Below are 6,550 nucleotides of genomic sequence, written 5' to 3' on the forward strand. Positions count from 1 at the left end.
CCACATCTGGGAAAGGTGCTCGTATAGTCACGACTCTGTAAAGCAAGGGGCAAGGGCCCTGGCAATTAAGTGACCACAAACCCATCCAATAATTACTCATCAGGGGGACTGCAAATGGTGGAAAAGTTCTTCCTGTTTGGAAGAGTGAGTGAAATTTGGAGGGAATCAGCAACCCACCCCCTCCAGCAGCAGACCGCTAAAGTCTAACCCCATCAGGAGAGAGCCCCTCACCACTCAAGTTCTCCAGAGGAACAATTAGGAGTTGCTTGAGAAGTCCCCCAAGCTGACTTAACCTGCCATGAACCCAGCAAGCAGACGCCCTCTGACTGTGATTTATAAGGAAGGGGTCGCCTCCAGAGAGGGGCCTGGGCTACTTGCCTAAGTGCTGTGTGCAGGTCAGCCTGGAAACCATTATTGTCATCAACAGGAGGATCAGTTGGGAGACAAGTTGAAGCAAGTTGAAATTTGAAAAACACATTAACAGGGGCCTGACGAGATGCCAGAAGAGTCTGCCAGCAGGGACAGCTGGAAGGCCAATTTCTGAGTCAATACTGAAAGGTGGTTGCTTAAATATCTGAGTCAACACACACTGATTTCTCTCCGGCTCAATACTCCCGTTTAATTGCACTGGGGAGTCTCTCCACTGACAAATCTAACACCAAGATACATAGTTAAGTGAAAGAAAAGCATGTTATTGAAGTGCAAATGAGGTCCTCCATGCAGCCTGCAGGCCTGGGTCCCGCTGAGCACTCCCTACTGCCCTGGCAGAAGGTGGTTGGGCCTTGCAGGGACTCCCTGTGGCCCCCTTTTTAAAGAGGGTCGAGATACGCATGAGCCCCAGGCCTCAGCTGGCCAGCAGAGAGAAGTCTAGGTGCGCTGCAGCTGCACAGGCTACCAAGACTCTGAGATACTTTGTCAGGATCCATGGTCCTCTCTGGGGAGAGGGGGCCAGGAGTGCCTGTTTCCCACCCAAGAGGGCCAAGTCAGATGGAATGGTGTGCCACTGAAGAGCCATCATGTTTGGCAGCCAGGTGACCACCTGGTGAGATTGGTGGCAGAGACGATGAATGAAGCAAGTCTTGAACGTCCGCCCAGCTGCCTGGAGCCTGGGAAGCAGGTTGGTCTCTGAGGAGTCCTGACAGGTCATGGCTACTGATGCAGACACTTCCCCATCGCGATGCCCACATAGGGACCGGGCAGTATGGCCCAGGGGTAGTGACGAGGGTGGGGGCTCCCACAGTGACTCTCTGGCAGCCTTCACTGACTTCAGAGCTAAGCATGATATAGGAGACCTAGCTGGACCTGAAAACCCATGAGAACCGGAACCCGAACCACAGTGAAGAGGCAGCTCCCATGAGCAGGTGGCATGAGTCCTCCACTGCTAAATTCTATGTCTGCTGCCAACTGTCAAAGATGAGGAAGAAGCCCATGTCAGTGGTAAACCCAAACTCAAATTACTGGGGCACATTGTGAAAGGGCAGTTTCTGGTTCAGTACGTCTCGGTGTGGGTAGCTTTGGGTCCAGTGGCACTCCTGGTGCACACCAGTCTGTCATGAGCCCACAGCGTGGGAGTGCTTCCTCATTAATACACCTACTAATCACACCTAACAATCAGAGATCTGTTCAGATGGGGCCCAGAGGATCTGAGAGACAAATGGCTGGGCCATTGTCAACCCAAGCAGTTCAAGTGCAGTGGCCACCACTTAGGGAAACTATGGAATTGTCTTGGTCTGATGCTCAAAACGAACTCCCAGGGACGTGATCTGCCCTAGACAAACAAGTCTGAAATGAAGATCAAATGCTATTTCTTCCACTTACTAGTTGTGGGACCTTATATAACTGTTGTGTAAATAAGATAATGTGGGTAAAATGCCTGGCACAAAGTAGTTGCCAAAAAAATGCCAGTTCACCCCTCGAGTTTCCCCCCAAAACTGAGGTGGCCTCAATTTTTCCTTCTCTAGTTCAGTGTTGCTTTTTGTCCAGGAAAGCCACAGTTAGAAGAGGTGCTGTGAAATTTCTGTCTCTCACCTCTAAGCAAGACATCCAGCCCTGCTGGTCCCTGTGGCAGGACCTCCCCATCTCCCACGCAGCAGAAGTTTGAAAAATTAATTTACTCATCTTCCTGGAGCATAAAGAGTTTTTTAGACCTTCCCTTCTGAACTGTTTATGGAACCGCCATTTAGGAATTCAAATGGCAGAGCCATTCTCCCTCTGAAGGTCTCCGGGAGCCCCAGCACCTCCTCACCTACCCCTTATTTCATGCTCATGCTTTTTTGCACGTTGATAAGCAGTCTCAAGGCCAAGACTGTCCCAGGCCCCGACACACCTGTCTGATTTCATCCCTATGTCTCCCTTCCTCTTGCAGCCCTTTCCAGGCACACTGGTCTTCTTGTCTCCTGTGAACTTGCCAAGGCTGTTTCTGCCTTGGGCACAGCGCTGCCTGGAAGACCCTACCCAGGTAGCCACATGGGGGTTCTTCCTTCATCCAAGTCTCAGCTGAAATGCTGCTCCCTCTCAGAAGACTTCACTGGCCCTCTACTCAGTTTTATTTTTTTCTTAACATTCATCACTACCCGAATGATCTTATTTGTTTAGTTACATGTTAATTGTCTGTTTCCCTCTACTAAACCACAAGCTGCCCAAAGGCAGGAATCTCACGTGTTTAGTTCAGTGAGCATTGCAGATCCCAGGACAGTGACTAGACGCTTTGTCCATTCCTGCAGCAGCAACAGTTTTCCAAGGAACACTATCAAATGGATCTATGAGTGTTATAATTCTATCCTGTAATAAGTTGGACAACTATTCAGGGTTTTGGGCACTGCCAGAAACATGCAACTCCAGGAAGGAGAGGAGTGGGGACGGGAGGGAAATGCCTCCAGGCAATGGCAAAAACTTTGCTTTGAGCTTCTCATGTCCCAGAATTCAAATGTCCATCTGACCCCAGGATCAGAGTGAGAGAAGTTTTGCTCTGTCTCCTCTCACCTGAAATGAACAGGAGGCTGCTATTCACTCCCTCAACCTCAGGTTCTAGGATCAAGCTAGAGGGAAGCCTTCGGGCATCAGGGCAGTGCCAATGCCAAGGGCTCAAGCAACACTCAACTTTAGAGATATTGTCTAATAAAGATAACGAGAGCTAGACTTTTTATATGGATTATTAAGCTGTTCTAAGTCATCACATGGATCATTTCATTTGTCTTAAGAAATTGTCTCAGTGACCAGAGATGGTTTTTAGAAAATGCATGAGATGTGATCCCCTCTAACAAACATATACTGTGGCCGTGCCGTATTTAACTCCACACGGATCACCTAGCATGGGGGTTCTAGAAATGATGGGGGAGCTGCTGCTACAGGGGTTCACGTTGTCCACCCATCCCTGGTTCTTCATTATTCCTTTGTGACTCCATACTCAAAAACCAAGCCTTGTCAGTCCTGAGAATGGCTCTGGCTCTGAGGGAGCTGAATGACTGCCAAGGCCGTCCAGAATAAGCATGAATTAAGCAAACCCTCCTGTCCCTACGACCCTCAGGACAAAGTGGAGAAGAGAGTAACTGGGCTACTCTGCGGAAGTGTCAATGCCCTGAGGTCTCTGTAAAGCACCAGATAGTGCGGGAAGAGGAATCTCAGCTCTCCTTAGCAAGACAAGGCAAGCTACTGAGGGCCACGCTGTCCAGAGAAACTTTGTTTTGTGGATGCACAGAAAGTAATACGTTTTTCTGGTATTAGAGATTCTTTTGGAAGGGAGTATAGATGGCCCTGCCAGAATGAGAGCCCTTGGGACACCTGGGATAGGGGTGCTCAAAACAACAGTTTATTCAAAATACAGCAAGCAAGTCAGTAGCGTCCTGCCCCGGGACACCAAACTCCACCTGTGCTATCCCTTCCCGGCTCTTTCTCACTGCCTATGAAGTGACCTCTGAAGTGTCTGATTGTCTTTATGAGCAATGCAAGGCTGGAAGTATTTTAGACCAGGCCTGCTGCACTCACCGTCTGCATCTGCTGCGTCTCTGTCGGGGATCAGCTGCTGACTGTCGGCATAGCTCATGACGGCAGCAGTTCTCCTGTCTTGATTTCCCTGAGCACTTGCTTCTGCAAAAAACCATGAGAGGAAGGAAAAGTGAGGACGGTTGCATGAGTGGGCTTCATGGCGGCCGAAGTGGGAGACTTTTTTTGGATGCCTCTGAACATCGGCTGCCCCTGGCAGGTTTCCCACAGGTGCCCATCAAATGAAGGACTGGATAGAAATTCCAGCTGTCGGATGTCGTGGTAGGGAGGCTGAAGGACATTTAACGTGTTTCATGTACTCATTACCTAGAACGAGGAAATGCACTGTCTTGAGAACAAAGTGGAGGAGAGGAGGCTCATTTGAGGAAGAGCTCTCCTGGACACTGTCCTTTCTTGTTCCTGTCACCTTCTGGGTGTTTTCGTGCTAGGGTGGAGTGGGGCACAAGAGAGACCCTGCAGGGCCCTTTCTTCTGCATTGCTTTGGTCTTAGACATAGTTCTTAATGCTGACTGCACACTAGAATCACTGACGTGCCCTCGCTGCTGCTCCTCCCTAAGTAACCCCCCCAAAAATAGTGTGTGTGCCATGGGAGATAATCTGAGGGAACAGACCCATGTGAAAAGAGCATCAGTGAACATAACAGTGTTTCCATGCCCCTCCCCCATCACTGTCTTTGAGAGGCTCTATCTTGCCTCATGGAGATGTCAGTGGTCACTAGGGAGAAAACACCCTGGACCCCGGAAGTTAATGGGGTTCCTTAGGAAGCAGTATCTGCATGAGGTCTCCCCTGAGAGTTCCTGGCCTTCCTGCTGGAGCCCCCATGCTGCACTCAGGGCAGATGAAGGCAGGCAGGGAGAGACAGACTCACCCTCCCCCAGAGTCTGGTGGCTGAGGCTCACAGCAGGAAATCCAAGGCTGCTGGGGAAAGGGAGAGGGGACTGGGAAATGCACAGAAGCATGAAAAGGGTTGGGATCCTTCCTTCCTGGGACCACATATATGTTTGTGCAGTTTTCTCTACATGGAGGCACTTGGCCAAGGGGTTCAGGGTGAGGACTGACCTCAGCCCACACAGAGGTTGCCATTTTCCTCTATGATAAGCCATGTCTGGGGGCTGTCGACCCCATAGCCCACAAAGGGGTCCTTGTTCTTAATTTGCACAGAGACACTGATTGGGGCCTCGGGGGATGGGAGCTGCTATCCCCTGCCCTCCTTTCACACCTACCCTCCCTCCTCTTTCTCAGGCTCCATTCTGAGGGCTCCCGGTTGAGGCACTCTTCCTCACTTTCTACTCAGGGTTGCTTTTCCCTAGCTCAGAACTGAAAGTGGGTTTGATTCTACTGACTCAGACCTTGCTCCGGAATACTGTTTCTCTAAGAAGTGTGGGAACCCTCAGCGAACAAGTGGGAGAGAGCAGTGTGGGGTTAGAGCCAGGCACAGCTGAGACCCATCTGCCCTGTCTTGTGCCAAAGCCTCCAGCCCTGCCTTCCCGTCTCCAATGATCACGTGATATGATGCCCCCTCCCCACTTTACTTTGTCCATTTCTTGACAACGAAGAAGAGAAAAGGGGGGGAAGTTTGTTTGCCTTCTCTCTAGAAACCCTCTGTACTGTGGGGCTGGCATGATGGTGGGTGGGAGGGAGTGGGAGATAGCAGTGGATGAGGTGCCCAGAGCCTGGAAATTCTGGGGCTAAAACCTCTAATGAGGACTGCTCCTGGTCCTTATTACCAAAGTTGTTTCTTGTTTTTTATTTAGATATTTGTATCTCAGTGTCTACAACAGTAAAATGTGGCCTAAACCAACTATAGCTCACAGGGATACTACAGTGAGCTGATATTAGAATGAAAGCATTATGACAACAATTTTAAAAATTCTTCAAATAATCCATCTTTTCTTTGGGATAGCCCCACTTTTAAAAATAGTCATCATAATCCACATGTCCCAAAGAGACATACTGCGTGTAATAGCTGTGTAAATAAGGAATCTCTGGACTTTGAGATTCCCCTTGTGGGCCTCTGGAGTGGCTAAAGATTAGCTCCTGTCAGAAGGAATTCATTCCCTTCTTGGAGGTTCAGAAAGGCTTGCCTCCTGCTACCAGGTTTCCCCTTCAGGTCAGCACTTCCGTCTTAGCCAGGCTGTAGCTACGGGACCCTGAGTGTGTGGGATTGATCAGCCTTGCAGCTGATGGAGAGCTCGCCATTGGATTCCAGCTTCTTTTTAGGGGCACCATAAGCCAAACAGTAATCCCTGGTCCAACTTAGTACTGGGTTTTTTTACCCTAAACTCCCACCCTCTTGTCATTCCTGGAGCTGGGTGAGTCACAAATTTTGTCCCTCATCCCAGTTTTGGAAGCTAGAACAAAACGTGGAAGGCAAAAGGTTCCAGCACGCGAGGGAAGCCTGTGCTGGAGCCTCTGAGGCTGTGGAGCAGAGGAAGCACTCACAAATCATTCCCCAGCTACCAGAGAGCTGCATGGGAAACGCCCAGAGAAGAACCTTGAAGACTAATGTATGTAGAACTCTTCAGCTGGATCTATCGGCCCAGCTCAA

The sequence above is a fragment of the Gorilla gorilla genome, chromosome 14 (assembly GCF_029281585.2).
Source record: "Gorilla gorilla gorilla isolate KB3781 chromosome 14, NHGRI_mGorGor1-v2.1_pri, whole genome shotgun sequence".
NCBI classification, from domain to species: domain Eukaryota; kingdom Metazoa; phylum Chordata; class Mammalia; order Primates; family Hominidae; genus Gorilla; species Gorilla gorilla.